The sequence below is a fragment of the Homarus americanus genome, unplaced genomic scaffold, assembly GCF_018991925.1.
Source record: "Homarus americanus isolate GMGI-L3 unplaced genomic scaffold, GMGI_Hamer_2.0 scaffold20465, whole genome shotgun sequence".
NCBI classification, from domain to species: domain Eukaryota; kingdom Metazoa; phylum Arthropoda; class Malacostraca; order Decapoda; family Nephropidae; genus Homarus; species Homarus americanus.
Window position 1 is genome coordinate 7474721 of NW_024756914.1, and position 18757 is coordinate 7493477.

At 44.3% G+C, this 18757-nt stretch overlaps 1 long non-coding RNA gene across 1 annotated transcript in view; it reads right to left on the reverse strand.

Annotated features, from left to right (window-relative positions):
• Positions 1-1475: 1475 nt before the first annotated feature.
• Positions 1476-18757, reverse strand: part of LOC121857178 — a 58046-nt gene continuing 40764 nt past the window's right edge. The window contains exon 3 of the long non-coding RNA XR_006087124.1: positions 1476-1612. This is a non-coding gene — a long non-coding RNA (uncharacterized LOC121857178). The remainder of the gene's footprint in view (positions 1613-18757) is intronic.

The window sequence follows — 18757 nt, forward strand, 5'->3', positions numbered from 1 at the left end:
ACAAGTCATCTTGACCATACAACTCGACACCACCACAACATACTCTTCCCCACTGATATTTACGGTAAGAAAGAACAGCTAAACTTTTGTAAATCAGATCAAGAACATTACGTCTTTCTGACCACATCACGAGCAGCAGTGTTTTCCATCACAAAAGGAAATACAACAATTCTTGAGCAGATAAAAAAAATACCAGGTGGGACACGCCTCAAGTAACACGTCCCAGCAACAAAGTGGACAGTTCTTTACGGGTATTGCCCATCAACTATCAGAAAGAGAACGTAAACATAGCCGGTACAACCTCTTAGCCTGCGGGTCCGTCGCCACACGACCACAGTTGCCACCACTTTGTCGTGCTCCCACTCTGGAGGCTTTCATGGCTAATTCACTGGCTTGTCCACCCAATTCAACCCTAGCTATTATTCTCTCTTTATAGGCCAACTCAAAGCGATACAATGCAAGGTAATGGGACGACTGGCACAGGCTAAACCATGGAGGTCAAGTGTCCTCCTCCAGCCGTCTCGTCGAGGTATATTACCGCCACATAACACACCTAGTAACGTAGGACTGCCTCGCGACCGTCGATTAAACTCAAAATTTCGACCTTTAAGAGAAAAATAAAACCGAAGATATTTACAACTGTTTATCCGTGTTCTTTAATTTAATAGACTTGAGTGTTGAGGATTTCAAGAGCAGTGAAGTTCACTTTCTAAGATAAAATGTAGTTTAGTCTAGGTAGATGAGCCGCAGACTTGGAAGTGTTCCCCTGGGCTCCTTTAACCGACAAATGAAGCTTACATCAAGTACATTAACACCTTAGTACGATTACGTTTACCTTAACATGCATAGATAATTTTCATAGGTGTCATTATTTGTAGTTAGGTTAATGTACTGTGTGTTTCAGGGTGTTGCTTCACTTACCTGGTCAGCCAATCATTTTCTTCCTGAAGGAATAAAGGTTTACATACAAAAGCACAGAATCTTTCTCCTGGATCTTGGTTCACATCAATACCACGAGGGGTAGTGTGTGGCCCCTACTGGCGTTAGCTCTCTATGGAAAAAAAAGGACATGTGGAAAAAATTCTCCCGGTTGACAGGATCTGCTGGTCAAGTCTACAAGTTGACCAAAACCCGAGCACTTGTAAGCATTGTGTTAGCTGTCTCCTGTGTTCCCACCATGAGGTCTGCCATTACTAAGCTCGGTAAAGTTTATTATTGATAAGGTTATGTTTGGACATCAAGTGTGAAGGGAGAACAGTTCGGAGGGATAGTAGTGGACGTTATGTAGGTGGAAAGGACCAATCAGTGGGCGTCATGGTGAGGACGGACCAATCAGGAGACGTCATGGCGGGCATGAAGCAATCAGCACACGCCACGTCAGCATACGCAAGGATTCTGCCAAATTGGAGACAGACAGCACACCGGGATCCAACAAGACGGTTTTAGTACAGTACATGAACTCCAGATACTCACTCGCTAATACTCTGAGTCCTCCCCGACTAACACTGCTTCCTGGGGTGGGGTCCCTGTGGCTGCTGAACCGATAACACGAGACTCCTGGTGCTATGTTCTGCGGTTGTGATGGTGATGTCACGGTCGCCGTCCTCACGATCTACGGGGAGAGAACACAACATTAGCCATACACGTTGTACCAGTACACACTAGTCAGGGGTCAAACACTGTCAGAGGTAAACAGGTATTCACTGGCCAGTTTTAAACATGAAATCAATTACTACCCTTGTGTCAAACAAGGGTAGACTCGCTGGTCGGTTGCCACATCTACTACTGTACAGTATGTTCCAAACGTCTAAACCCAACATCTCAAGGTCCTATGTACACAAGTTTAAGGAAATTGTTAATTATAACATTGGTGAGGTTCACTTGGCTGACCTGCAGGAAGGTAGCAGCTAAAGATGAAACTCCCACAAAGCAACAAACACTAAATTCACACTAAATATCAACGAGACAATATAATTGAAACTGAGCCAAGAGGTTAATATGTTTTAGGGTCATAATAAATCGTAGTGAGGGTACGCGGCTGGCCTCCCACCCTGCCAGCAAAATTCAGTTGTTTTTATCAGATTGATACAAACATCTTCAACACGAAGTGTAGTTTGTCCCACAACACAGCTGCTTTAACGAGCACTGCAAAGTACTAAGAGATAAAATACATTTTGCGTTATCTATTCATAGACCACGGACACTCAAGCTTCTTCCAAATGCACGTACCTTTGGCAACGGACCGTGACAACACTTAACGTGGTCTTGGCAACGCCTCAGGCAAATTTATGGCTGACGTTGACAACCACTGGAGCCATCAACCACGTGGTCTTGGCAACGTCTATAACAAACATGTGGGAGGCGTTGACAATCACATGGTCTTGGCAACGCCTGAAGCAAACATGTGGGAGGGGAGGGAGACACAAGAGCCACCGAACACGTGGCCCTGGCAACAGTTGCCACATCCATCCTCAAAATCCAACAATATTCGAGCTGACCATCTTTCTTGTGGCATCTAGACGTATCAAGGTCCCTAAAATATGGTCCTTAGCTCCCGCCACGACACGTTAGTGTACACCACCGCTAGCAGCAGACGCACCAGTAGTAGTAGAACTAACAGTACGGGTGGTTGGCCTCAGAAGATGGCCGGCTACACACAGCCCTCACAGCTTCCACACACTGATGTCACATCACTTCCGAGATTATCTGCAAATCCCGCACCTAGTGAATGACGTCACCCTCACATCACAAACTCCGTCACTGATGTCACAATCGCAGCACTGATATTACCCATAGACTGATGTCACTGCCTCTATATAACAACCAAGACCTCCCAGATATTGATGTCACCGCCTGTACATCACAACCAAGACCACCCAGAGATTGATGTCACTGCCTGTACATCACAACCAATCAAACAGACTACCCCCACCCCATATTGCTATAACCACCATATCACAACCTCCCACAATGATGTCACCACTTCACAAAATTGACGTCACCATCACACTACAACCAAACCATAATACACCTTCTGGATTAAACATGACCGACATAAATCATAACCTTGTTGCACACTTCCCAGTCGTGTCTCACTAATACACCTCCTTTACGGTCACTCATCAAGACACTAATACCTCTCATCTTTCCCTTCTAGTGTATACGTTCATCTGTGGCTAACAAGACCAAAGTTGATCTGGTTAACTCGGGTAAGTACAGAAAATCTTCCTTCGGCAACATTTAATACTGGCGTCTGGTGCCGTGCTGGAATACCTCATTATGACTAGTGGCCTCGTGCACCTCAGTAGTGTTACCTGTTCATCACGAGGTTCGTAATTCTTAGATTGTTAACTTGCCATCATTAAAGAGAGTTCGTGGCTCTAGGTTAACAGCTTCAGGGCATATAAGGAGTGTGTATCTACTTCCTACTACTACAGGGTCTTCGACTTGATCTTCAAACTCCACATAATGACTGACACTCAGGGCAGTGTGTACTGTACTGCTAAACTGTCATCACCCAACAAAAGTATGAAAACTAACATTCTATCTTCCCAGTTGACTCGCGCCCATCAAAGAAAACGACAGCAGACGAGGGAAAGACTTCAAATAAAAAGACGGCAGACGAGGAGCAATTTTAGATATTACCGTGGGTGCCAATCACCTCCCGTCCCGTCCTGTCCTGTCCTGTCCGTACGATTATATATATATATATATATATATATATATATATATATATATATATATATATATATATATATATATATATATATATATATATATATATATTTGGCAAGACGGAAGTAGGTGAGGATGCACATGTATAAATCAATATACGCCCTGGGGGCACGCCACTAAAAATCCATACATAAGACGAGAAAACAAGACTCAAGACACTGCCAAGGCCAAGAACTGTCTTCCAAAAGAAATTCCCCTTGTCGCTTCCAGGTTTAATATGAAATTGATGTTAGGGTTTAAGGTTGCGTGCAGCATGACAGTGGCCACGCTGCGGCCAGCCTGGGGCGGCACACGTGACGCGCTGGTCGTCATGGTAACAACGTGACGCCACTACACTACACAAAACTTTACCATATTCTACACTTGCTCACCTACACATACATACATACATACATACATACATACATACATACAAAACACAAACATAACAGTAATAAGCATCACCCAAATACATGTTAGTTAATGTAAATCTTAAAACAGTTAGGTTGGTAAATAATAGTCCTCCAATAAATAAATCAAATGAGCTAGTGCATCTGGCAGCAGGGGTCTTTCACACCACAATCGACAGTGACACCGGTGAGTGACCTTTACGAACACGACACCCGCTCAGTGTACACACCACCTGCCACATATTAAAACAATACCGCCTCTACGGTTTCAAATGAATAGGAAACGCTTCTATAGTTGATACCGGAACAAGGTGAGAACGTCGACTGAGTGTCCCGGCGCTACACACCCTTACTAAATTCATTTAAATAATTAGTTCACATACAGGAACATAGACTTAGGCACACGGATAGTAGAGAGAGCACCGGACCTACCCACGTGCTAACAGTATATCACTTCACTACGGGGCGGTCCACCTTTTTTATTTAACAGCTAACGATTTTATTCAGCACATACAGTCCCCCCCCCTATACACAAGGGGTTAGTAAACGATCTCCGCGAGAGAGAGAGAGAGAGAGAGAGAGAGAGAGAGAGAGTGAGTCCTCCCTTCACAAAAGGTTAACCTAGAGACAATAGGAACACAAAAGTATGATAGATCACTGGAATAATAGTGATACCCGTCGTCATCATCCCCAGCAGGAGACTACAATTAATGCCCCCCGTCCACACACACAAAAGCGCGCGCGCACACACACACACACACGTACATTCTACATACACACACACACACACGTACATTCTACATACACAGAAACACACTGATACACAAACATACACACCCTTTATACACAGAAATACACACATACACCCTACATACACAAACACACAAGCTACATCATCACTTATAAACACTCATCGCTGGATATGGCGTTACAAATACATAAAGTAGTTTAGTTAGGTCAGCTTAGGTTAAGCTTCTCTAAAACTACAAAAAATGGCAGAATAAACTAGATTTGTAAACAGTAATAAGAACCCGTGGTATTTAAAAGGGGCTGAGGCGGACCACGTGAAGATTGCTGTCTCGGTAGTGTTGTCAATTTCGTCCGTTGTCATATTATCCAGCTCAAAATTTTTATATATATATATATTTTTTTTTTTTTGGTGTGTACATCCTAATAGCTTCAGAAGAATGGCGGCTTCCTGACCATAACTACGCACAATGGGAGGCTCAGAAGTATAATGACTTCCTTGGTACATGTGCCTTTACGAGGTTACATTAAGCAATGTCCGACTACAAACACTAATATAATCTGAAGTGTTAAACAGGAATCTGCAACATGAAAGGCTAATAAAAGTTACGTTAATAATTTTATAAACTAGAAGCCGTTGTTAAAAATGTTATAAACTCGAGTTACGTTCAAAATACCAATAACGAGAAAAAGTTAAGTTAAAATAATATAATCTCGAAAATATTAAGTTAAACTTTGTATGAACTAGAATAGAAATCATAAAAATAAAAGCAGTATCACCAAAAACATTAAAATGTGACTCGTGTTCCAAATTTTCGACGAAACGTAACATAACATAATTGGTGAGTGAACAAGAGAACCGAATCAGGATAACAGTACGATAGAACAATAAATTACGTATAACTTCTTCAGGATACAGTACATGCACAACGAAACGTGTGTGTGTGTGTGTGTGTGTGTGTGTGTGTGCGTGCGTGTGTGCGTGCGTGCGTGTGTGCGTGCGTGTCCGTGTTCTACACTTACCTGAACACTTCGCCATCTATCAACTATGAGATAAATGCTAAATAATACAGAGTTGTTTTTCAATCATAATTTCCATGTAAAATTTTCTTCTCCACTAAGGGAGAGGGAGGAGGGAGGAGGGGGGATCTCGCCTCCAAGTCTCCAGTAATATATTCCTTGATCTTAACAACACAAGTCACTGCCTCAACTCCTCTCGCCTACCATCTGACTTTCACACTCCCCTACATCTTCCATCCCTTCTCCTTCCTCTCTCCCTCCTCCTTCCGTCCCCTCTCTCCTGCATTTTCCATTCTTCCTCTATCTCCTCTCCTTACTCCCCCCGTCTGCCTCCTCCTTGCCTCCCCCTTCCACCTCCCATTGTATTATCATATATCCTCGCCAGCCTATCACCCCCCCCCCAAGCCGACACTCTTCCTATTATGAGAATCTGTGTGCATAACTGATCGAGCTCCCCCAACGTGGAGATTTGCATTCGTTCCTTTGGTCTTCATCTCGGGTTATTCCCTTCAAAAACAACCTTGTGAGAGGGATCGACTTCTCGGGTATATACAGTAAGGTGCTCGAAGCCACGTCTCCATAATCGTCACCAAGATGCTTCCTGATAAACGGCCCAGACAAAAGGCGTAGCTATAACCACCTGAGTCTAATGCGGTACAATAACAGTCTTATTTAAATTCAGGAATGGCTTTACTATCCACACTACGAATTAATGGTGAAATCAACAGTGTATCCTCCTCTGCAGATGGTACCTCATGGCCATCGGGTTGCTTTGTGTACCTACTTATAAACTTTGTTTTTTTTAGACCCAAAAAGAAAACTTATAAGGATGTAATAAAAGACAGAGACAGACTGACGTATGAAGATGCTAAACTCATTTCTCCATACACCCGCCAAAATTCATGGAGCGAACAATAACTAGATATAAAGACCCGGCTAGCCAACACACTGCATTATTTTGGCCATACATGAGTGGTCGTAATGGTCAAGCACGCCACTCTTACCATGGCCGCTCCTCCTTAATGTTAACTGTTACAGGCACTACCAAGCGGGAGAAAACACGGTCTGCTCTCCCGACTACCAACTTGGGCTCCGCTTTTTTCCAGCTGAGAGACTTGTGTTGCGTCTGTGTATCATTAAGTAGGATCAGGACGGCGCCACGTCCCCCTTCAAGCGGCACCGCACTGTCGCTCCCGTTAGACGGACTGGCAACACTCAGACAGTCACTGCACCAGTCTTAAGCACCAGGCTCGTGATGGCCAAGTCTTTTAAAACCAAGATGGTGATAACACGCCATTTCATCTTCCATCCGCTCATTCAATCTCCCAGCTCCCACTTTCTTAATATGACGTTCATTGCAAATGGCTCACCACACACACACACACACACACACACACACACACACACCAGAAAAAAAAATTATGCCGGCGTCGACTGATCCAAAACTCTTTTCTCTAGACACGCGAGTACCGCAAAAGATATTCCCCTTAAGCCACGCCTGAAATGGAACTAAAGGGGAGAGGTCCTTATTTCTCAACTATGTAAACTTCTTATATAAAATCAAGACGTCCAATCAACAAGTACGCTTCAATGTTCTGTGAATAAATAAATTAAAAGGTGAACCAAGAAACAAAACATTTGTATTAGAACGATTTTATTTCCCCTTGTCGAGCGGATTTGTGTTCCGTCCGCCACAACACCTGTATAATGTGAGGAGCTACGATACCTAATACTGAACGAGTACTCCTCTGGCATACTGTACACACCACCACGTCAAGATTCGGAGGAATTCGTGTCTGCCCGACATGAATAACTAATAAAAACTGACAATTTTATCCTCCGTTTAAAAATATTTCCTACAAGAACCTCATCAGCGTGTAATCACTCGCATGCTCTTCAGTCCACTGTATTGACGGCATTAGTTAACAGAGTCCGATGTGATCAATAACGGTTCAGAATAAAACTTTTTTTTCTCAAATATCGAAGGCAAATATGAAGGTTGATCCACCACGCACCCACGCGATCGTTTAATCAATGGTGGAAACGCTGAGTTTCTGGGATCAGGAGGAAGCGGTGGCCGGCGTCACCACACCACCCGCCGGCTGAGGCTGAAAAATAGTAACATAAGCCTCTCAACTCTGCCAGGGAGCCCGTGAACCTTAAACCTTCCCATTCCAACAGGTTTATCTGCCTTGCCTCCAGTACAACAACGTAGAGATCAGTTTAGGAGAATATTTCACGATGAATATTACAGTACAGGTCCATCAATAAAGCCGCACATCTACATAATGTATATAAATAGACAACCTTTCAACCCGGAAATCTCTCCACAAGTACCAGTCTATTAGGAGAATAAACTATACCATTAATGTCTGGTAAAATCACACTAACACACTACTCAGTTCCCTGCATCACGTCTCCTCCTCACAGTGGAATATTCTTCATCGCGTCTATCAGGAGCCCCAAAATGATACCTTTCCAATATCCGGAGTCAATTCATTTCCACCATTCCATTCTAGGGATTAAATTGATACTCTTTGTCATCAGGAAATTTGTCACATATTGAAATCCAGTCATTTCTGTCCCGAGATTTCAAGGTGGAAAGTAGTTTAAGTTTTTGAGACGCAAAGGTGGAGAAGTGAGGGTTAATGTATGTTAAGAGACGGACTAACACAGCAAGTCAAAGTGTTTACTTATCCGTGCACGAGTACACAGGCCTTTGATATGGGTGTATTGTAAATGGTTGAGCGTTAAGTGGGCGAGAAAGCGTAATGCGGAATACATGAAGTAATGCTCTGCTTTGTGGGGGCCGTGTGTCCATTTGTCTGAATATACGAGTCCATCTTTATGCACTGATTATTACAAGTTGTTTATGTACGGGGTAAGGTGACAATCTACACACCCTCGAGCGCGTGCAAAAGGAGTCAGTCTCGCCCTTTCATCCTAAAGCGGCAGGGAAGACTACAGTTGCGTGTACAGCATAAAGGGAAAATACAATACAATATATTTTCAATCGTTTCATCATCTACTTAAAACACATTATGATTCTATATGAACACGATGCCTTACCTCAATAACATCTCGTCTACCAAGATCTTGCAGGAACCAACGTAAGAATTAAAGCAGAAAATCACATCTGAATGCAACACTACAGAGCATCACCACTGTACTGAGAGTTTTGAAGTAGATGGTGAAACATTTTGAAGATTTATTGAAGTAATGTATATATTTTCCCTAAAGGTCGAGATTTATGAGACACCCTGTACTACAATTTATTTCTCACTGGCCAGATACCAACACCCCCCAATCCCAAGGGAAAAAGTTATAAAATAAAAGATTGAAAATGCAGACAGGCAAGTAATCTAAGGACGCTTATAAAATAGACGGGAAATTGCATCTACTCTACCGCTGGCTGGAACGTTTGGCGTACACTGCTAACAAATTGGGTTATGGTTGACGGAAGGACGGACGGAGGGGTGCAAATCAGTATGCCTTCCTGAGTTTGTGCTGGAGGCAGGAAAAAAAAAAAGACGCGGCTTAGATGACACCTCGAAAACAAAGTAGTGAGGAGGAGGAAAGTGGGGGAAGGAGTCGGGGAAAGGATGGGGACGAGGAAAGGAAAGGGGAGTGTGGGATGGGAGGACGGGGTGGGAGAAGAGATGGAAGTGGGGATGGAGAAGGGATGGCAGGAAGGGCAGGAGGTCGACACGCTGTAAATATGATCATGTGCACTAAGAACTTTACATGCACAGGATTACGTGTTATTATTCCCCCTTTTGCACGAGTTAGTAAAGTTACCCATTACGTGGAGACGCGTGTACTGTACCGTTCTTATATACTCCAGCACGAAATGTTTAACTGTGGACTATGTGAGCGTTTACTTCTCGCTCTAATGGACGTGTTAATGACGAGGGCAGAATGTACTTGCATGTTTGTGCCAGAGTCTGCACATTGCACACACTAAAATAAAAATCTTTTACTATAGCTCTGATTGTTCAACATATACGATCGATAGCAAGAGTTGAGCACCTGTATGTACACCCAATACCAGTGAACAAAAACTCGTACATGTATCTTGAGCTGCATTTGTGTGCACGACTGTGAACGAGTGAGCACATACCTATACACTGATACCACGGTTATGCACATCAACCTCTCCCCCGACATTGTCCCACCTCCTTCCATTACTCTAGGTCCGAACACACTCCAGGTTGTAGATTCCACGAAGCTCCTCGGCGTCACCATAGACAACAAACTAAATTGGAAACCACACGTCAGTGAAGTTGTCAAATCCTCCAGTTTCCGTCTCCACCTCCTCCGCCGACTCAAGTCCCTCGGAGTTCTGCACACGAGCTCCTCAGTGTTTACACAACATTCATACTTCCCAAGCTCACCTATGCCTCCCCCACCTGGTCTTCCTCCCTAAATGCCACACAACGTAAACACCTAGAAAAAGTGCAAAAGAGGGCATGCAAGATTATTCTCTCCCCTTCCTACTCCACATATCAAGAAGCGCTCAACACACTGACCCTTTCGACTCTCACTGACCATCACCACGACCTCATCTGCAAATTTGGTAAGAAGCTTCTACACCATCCTCGACACCGGCTCCTACTACCACCTGAGATCCCTAGCCCGAGAATTGCTGTTCGACACCACAACCGCATCCAGCCCATACGTGCACGAACTGATCGCTATAAGAACAGCCCAGTCCCAACCATTGTAAAAATTATCAATAACTTGTAATAAACCAGTGTATTCACTCCCAGTAAACACTACTCCTTGCACTGTCACTATGTTGAAATGAACTGTAGTTTGAGCTTTTCCCCACCTAGTTATTATATGTCTTATTTGTGTCACTTATGTTACTTGTATATTATTTGTAATTCGAAACCCATTCCCCATATATGTAACTGTATATTTTCAGCCTTCTGGCTGCCAAGCTCTTTCAATAAACCGTTAATTATTATTATTATTATTATTATTATTATTGTGTGTGTGTATACACAGTGAGCACATACCTATACGGCGCACTGATACACAGTGAGCACATACCTATACTGTACACTGATATACGAGTGAGCACATACCTACACTGTACACTGATACACGAGGTGAGGCACATACCTATACACTGATACGAGTGAGCACATACCTATACTGTACACTGATACACAGTGAGCACATACCTATACTGTACACTGATGCACAGTGAGCACATACCTATACTGTACACACTGTGATACACGAGTGGTACATACCTATACACTGATACACGAGGTGAGCACATACCTATACACTTTGATACACGGTGAGCACATACTATACTGTACACTGATACACAGTGAGCACATACCTATACTGTACACTGATACACGGTGAGAGCACATACTATACACTGACACGGTGAGCACATGCCCTGTACACTGATACACGAGTGAGCACATACCTATACTGTACACTGATACACGAGGTGAGCACATACCTGCACAACTACACTGATACACAGTGAGCACATACCTATACTGTACACTGATACACGAGTGAGCACATACCTATACACTGATACACGAGTGAGCACATACCTATACTGTACACTGATACACGAGTGAGCACATACCTATACACTGATACACGAGTGAGCACATACCTATACTGTACAGATACACGAGTGAGCACATACCTATACACTGATACACGAGTGAGCACATACCTATACACTGATACACAAGAATAAACAAATACAGTTCCTGGATTATCGACAAGACCGTGACTAAGTATGAGGAGAAAATTGCATGTGTAGGGGTTTACATTCTTTGTCAGAACATGAATGAATTAACGGAGGAAGTAAAAGTTATAGACTAGGGCAGCAGGGGGAGGAGAGCGGTTTATGGTGCACAGTATGGACACGAGGGAGGGTGTGAGGTAAGGGAGGAGGCCACGTTATTGAGTCTCGACATGGAATGGGTCGCTTGGTAGTAGAAGTAGAGATAAGGGAATTAACTACTGAAGAAGGCACCGTGTATAAGAGTTCACAATCTCGAATACGCGATACACCCCCCGAATGTCCTCCGCATAAATCCTAAATGTTCTCTTAAAAATGCCACACCCCAACACCCGGGTACTAAAGAAAGTATCAAATATTTCAGGGAATACAAATGGCTGCCAAATCGACAGTTTTAATCGGGTCTTGCTTCTCTCCTTCACCATCACACTCCAGCTCTCGAGGTCGAACATTATCCCTGACGAGTTTCAATATAACCTCTCTGGCCTTCCATGAGTTACGGGGAAGGAGTAGATATCGGCAGCCCACGCTATTTCGTATACCATAAATCAAAGACAATAGCAATGGGGTACAATGAGAGTACCTACACGGGGGATGGAAAATGGTAATTAAACCCAAAATCGAGGTCTCTTAACAAGGATCCTCCACTGAACGGATGCGGGGGGTTCTCAAAGGTTCCGGACTGCATTAAAAATTACAAGGCCGTTTACAAACACTCTTAGTGAGATTGTAATGCAAGCTGGAAGTCAACTGTTGAAACTGATTAGCTACGTTAAACTATGACTATTTTGTACATAAATAAAAATACCACTAAAAATAATAATAATAATAATAATAATAATAATAATAATTAGTGCTAAAAATATTAATAATAAATTTATAATATCTGTAATACGATACTAAAATAATAATAGTAAATAATGATAACAGCAACAGTAATAAATCGCGACCAGAAGAGCTCTTAAAAGTGTATATTTAACCAGGTATTGGAGCGAGGCAGTATGGAACACACAATAGGCACCTGGACAATGGCTTCTTCCAAGTGCCGAAGCACGAACTCTCACAACGCTGAATAATACGACGTCATTATACATACACGAGACCGTCCAAGACAATATAGCTGCCACCGTCACCTCAGCGGGGATAGTGCGAGTTCTGGCAAACTGTTAACACGTTAAATGTCCCACCAGACTGTTAACGTTTTAGGCCACAGTTAACACTTTGTATATTCAGGGCAAACAGTTAACACTTTAAATGTACCACCAGACTGTTGACACTTTAGTTCACAGTTAACACTTTGTATACTCCGGCAAACAGTTAACACTTAATATGATTCCTGGCTCACAGTTAACACTTTAAATAACAGTCCCAGCTCACAGTTAACACTACACGGCCGCCATCATCCTAACTACTTGTATACAGTTTTGATCAACTAAAATGGCACATAATTATGATACGGATGTTAAAACCCAACCATGGTAAAATGACTATCATTAACGAGTCACGGAGTTACCTTAAATACATACACCAGAGGAGGAGGGGAAAGGGAGGGGAGAGAGGGAAAGGGAAAGGTGAGAGGTGAGGGGGAGAGGAGAGAGGGAGGGAGAGAAGAGAGGGAGGGAGAGGAGAGAGGGAAAGGGAGGGGAGAGAGCGAGGAGAAGAGAGGAGAGGGAGGGGTCATAATCTTTAGGTGATCCGAACAAAGCTTTACAACGTTATTACCACGTCATAGGCTATACAGTACACGTTTTAGTACCTGGGGAGTTGGTGTCCTGTTCTGGTGGTTGACGTATGTAAACCTGCGAGAGTCTTCATTAATAACTACATACAGTACTTCCACATTTTACACCTTCACCACCTCACCCCCTCTTCCTGTCCCAGCAACTCGTCTAATTTTATCGTTATTTTCTATTCATTCTCAGTTTTATATACACACACAAATCCCTTTTGATCTGAACTCCCTCGTTGCCCATCACCCCATCCCATTCCCCTCCTCATCAGCCACTAACTCACATGGGCTGCTCTTCGTCCTCTTTCCCCCACACTCATAAACATGCACACGGGCAACAACTACCTGTACACGGAGACAATGAAAACTACCCAGAAGATGCGAGGTCACACAGCAGTAACACCTACAGTGGAGAATTTGACGTTTTCCTGCAGATATACAATAAAAAAAAACTGGAGAGAAGACGAACTTGAAACATGAAGGCAGTTAGGTTATCACTTAGTAATAAACGCATTGAGTTATTATAGTCCAAATGTAATGTAAAAGAGGGGGTATCACTTAAATATTCACATGAAGATTAGCCACCCTAAAGGTAACCTAACCTATTCACCCCTAGGTGGCATAGCGTTAGAGTGGTTTAATCTTCTGGTGAAATAAGCTGTAGATGAAGGAGGATGGGGAGGGGGGAGTACCTTCGGGTGGTCAATAAAAACACTACAAAGATGTACTAGAAACAATACTATTAGAATATCACGCAACAGTATATATCACGTAACAGTAACAAGTCGCATTACCACGTAACAGTAACAAATAACAGTAATGCTCATGCTCAACAAAACGGACTGTGAGGACGCTTAGGAAACAAATATTACGAGAACATCTTATCACTTACAAGAGAGTAATGAGACCAGAGGAACCCTAGCTCAAGCGACAATACAAGTTTTGAGCTCATTACATGGCATACAAAGCCACTTAGCGCAACAAGTGGCAAAGTTGGCGGGTGCCAAGGGGCAGTAGCTTTCCCTCCCAGATGCCACCTGTCACGCTTAAAGCCTCTTACCCTTTACCACTACGGCATTAAAGTCGATTAATTTGTAGTAATTAAATAAATAGAGCAAAGATGAGTTTCTTAATAACACTGGGGGAAGGATTTATATCACACCACCACCGCCAACACTGCCTCGGTGATGGCCAGCTGAATTTTGTTAATAGATTCCGCATGTTAACTCTCGTAAAGGTAAAGTTATGGCTGTAATATACCAGACAATACACTCACACTGGGGGTTAATGTGGACATCCGGCGAGGGTCCTGCGGCTCAAATGTTTAATGTATTAATACGAGGCTTTGGGTGCAGAGTTCATACAAATAAGAGTATAAGTGATGTTATTAAAGATGTTGGCTTATTATTGGTAGTGACTTAAATAAATTTATTCATTTCCTCAGTTGAAGATTTGGCGGATCAACTGAAGCGTAACCCTAAAATTTATTTCACCTTTAAGATTAATCAACCTAACCTTAACTAAAAATACCTAACATAACCTTAACTGAAATAACCTAACATGTCCTAAGCTAACCATACCACCTAATATAACCTAACCTACAGTATATCTAATCGCCCAGGTAGCATTAGGATGCTTAATCATCAGGTGAAATAAGCTAGAGGAGAGAATCTTCAGGTGATACAACTTGACTATGGATCTCGGCTACTGAAAAAAAAATCCACCTCGTCTTGACTATCGTGGTAGACTGGTAAGACTCTCGGTGATATCCATGCAACACTGGAGACCCCTAGCTGAGGGCGTCGCGTCGTGCCAGCTACACAGCCCAATTCCACAACTGTCATTCACATACACAAATTAGGCATCAAAACACGAACTAGAGCGTTTAACTCACGAGAGCCTGTGTGTGTGTGTGTGTGTGTGTGTGTGTGTGTGTGTGTAATGGAAGTTTCGGTTGGGCAGGTAAGGTTAGCGTAAGGGTGGTTAATCTTCAGGTTAGGTAACAAACTTCCAAATATTCGACACATAAACAACTTGCATCACCCATGTTATACAACCAGACTGTCCCTATGAAAGATTCAACCTCTTAAGTCCATCAGATACCACGAGTCTCTCTGAATATTTTTTAACATAATAATAATCTAATCAGTTCCTTAGCAGCAAAATAATAACCTCAACATTAGACCAACAACACACAGCCCTAAACATTCCTCAGACTTGTCGTATGTTTGAAAACGAGTTAATTCCTCATGTGCATTTGTTACAATCCAACACAGGTGTGGCCATAACACAACTCAAGCTTGTCGTGGCCAGGCAGGTTAATGGCTGGCCCAGAATACAATACTGTAGCTTGACCTGCCTTCATACAGTTGGTGTCCGTTTCATTCTTCCGCCGTAACCAGGGTCAGTTACTGTACACACCAATCATAACACAGATCGAGTCTAAACACACACCTACAACCCCTATAATTAATAAAGTTCCTGTGGCATAATTTCATCACTGTCTAAACATTTTGGCAAGATACCTACACATTTTATCCCAGTTCGAGTCAATCTCAGGAGCTTCCACCGTGAGCTGCCGACATATTAAATACATTCACACTTAAATCGTGAGACGCGGCTGGGGATGAACGTCCATAATCCAGCTTCAGCTTAACTGAGTAGTTTGAGTGGCCAGGAGTGTAGGGCGGAGACACCACCACGACGAGGCTCCTTCACCGTAGCTACCACCACCAACTCTAGGCTCCTTCACTATAGCTCACACCAAGGCGAGGCTCCTTCACTGTAGCTAACACCACCCAGACGAGCCTCCTTCACCGTAGCTACCACCACCAACTCTAGGCTCCTTCACTATAGCTCACACCAAGGCGAGGCTCCTTCACCGTAGCTACCACCACCCAGACGAGGCTCCTTCACTATAGCTACCACCACCAACTCTAGGCGCGGCGAGGCCTCACCGTAGCTACCACCACCCAGACGAGGCCCTTCCTCACACACTACCAACTCGCTCAGGAGCCCCACTGTAGCTACCACCACCAACCCCAGGCTCCTTCACTGTAGCTCACACCAAGGCGAGGCTCCTTCACTGTAGCTAACACCACCCAGACGAGCCTCCTTCACCGTAGCTACCACCACCAACTCTAGGCTCCTTCACTATAGCTCACACCAAGGCGAGGCTCCTTCACCGTAGCTACCACCACCCAGACGAGGCTCCTTCACTATAGCTCACACCAAGGCGAGGCTCCTTCACTGTAGCTACCACCACCCAGACGAGGCTCCTTCACTATAGCTCACACCAAGGCGAGGCTCCTTCACTGTAGCTACCACCACCCAGACGAGGCTCCTTCACTATAGCTTCACACCAAGGCGAGGCTCCTTCACTGTAGCTAACACCACCCAGACGAGGCTCCTTCACTGTAGCTAACACCACCAACCCCAGGCTCTATAGCTCACACCAAGGCAGGCTCTTCACCGTAGCTACCACCACCCAGACGGGCTTCCACTGTAGCTAACACCGAAGAGACTCCTTCACTGTAGCTAACACCACCAAGGCAGGCTCCTTCACTGTAGCTAACACCACCAGGAGGCTCCTTCACTGTAGCCACACCCAGGCTCCACCACCACCCAGACGAGGCTCCTTCACTAAGCACACCACCCAGACGAGGCTCCTTCATTCCTTCACAGACCCCAGGCTCCACACACACCAAGGCGAGGCTCCTTCACTGTAGCTAACACCACCAAAGGCAGGCCCTTCACTGTAGCTAACACCACCACCCCAGGCTCCTTCACTATAGCTCACACCCAGGCTCTTCACAGAAGCACACCACCAAGGCGAGACTCCTTCACCGTAGCTTCCACCACCAAGGCGAGGCTCTTCACTGTAGCTAACACCACCCAGACGAGGCCCTTCACCGTAGCTACACCACCAACTGAGGCTCCTTCACTGTAGCTAACACCACCAAGGCAGGCCGTAGCTCGAGGCTCACATCATCCCAGGCTCCTTCACCGTAGCTCCACCACCAAGGCGAGACTCCTTCACTGTAGCTAACACCACCCAGAGAGGCTCCTTCCGTAGCTCATCACCCAGGCGAGGCTCCTTCACCGTAGCTCACATCACCCAGACGAGGCTCCTTCACCGTAGCTACCACCACCAACCCCAGGCTCCTTCACTATTGCTCACACCAAGGCGAGGCTCCTTCACCGTAGCTCACATCACCCAGGCGAGGCTCCTTCACCGTAGCTACCACCACCAAGGCGAGACTCCTTCACTGTAGCTAACACCACCCAGACGAGGCTCCTTCACCGTAGCTACCACCACCAACCCCAGGCTCCTTCACTATTGCTCACACCAAGGCGAGGCTCCTTCACCGTATCACCACCCAGACGAGGCTCCTACACGTCAAATCAAGGACAATAACCCGAGGTACAGTTCCCCCTACATTAGATTATAAACAATTTGGTCCACCCTACTGTATATTTCCCCGTCAAGACGCCTGTTAAGGTCGAAACATTCACAATCAATGGCCTGTTAATATAATTACAGTCTGTCCATGTGACAATTATATTAGTAACTCCAGAGTGTGTCATGTACTGAACACGTATACATCTACACCACATGGTAGCTTAGACTCGAAACACACTCCTATAACCCTCTACTTACTCACACACACACACACACACACACACACACCTCTACTTACACACATGCCCCCCCTCACATGCCCCCTCTACTTACACACATGCCCCCTCTACACACACATGCCCCCCTCTACTTACACACATCCCCCCCTCTACTTACACACTCCCACTTTAGTTGCACCTGTGAACGTAAGAGATGCCTGATCAATGCCAGGCTAAAGAATACTGTATTTAAGAATGAAAATCTGTACACAGTCAGTAACATGTGCACACGCACATGACTGCTTAATAATTACTTACTCCCAAGATTACAAGGGTTCATATGAAACTGCTAATGGGTAACAAGACTGTACTCGGTCTACTGCCACAAAGAAGATTAATCAACGGGGCGTAATTTATATACCAGAGTACAAACATGCAAGCGTTTATGTGCACGCGTGGTGTGCATCAACAGGAAATTAGCATGAGAGAGCCAGTAAGAAAATAAAGTACTCAACAGCATGAGTATGCACAGTAAATGCAACCCAGTATTCTGGCGCGATTAAGTATACAGAAATATTCATAAGCCAGTATCTAGTTGCAAGTACGTGTCCGGATACAAGGATAAAGTGTAAATTAAAAATATGCGTGTAAAATCCGACACATAGGTAAATATTGACGCTAGTGCAAACCTGTCACTATCCCGCCGAGGACAATGTGGTGGTGAAATAGTGC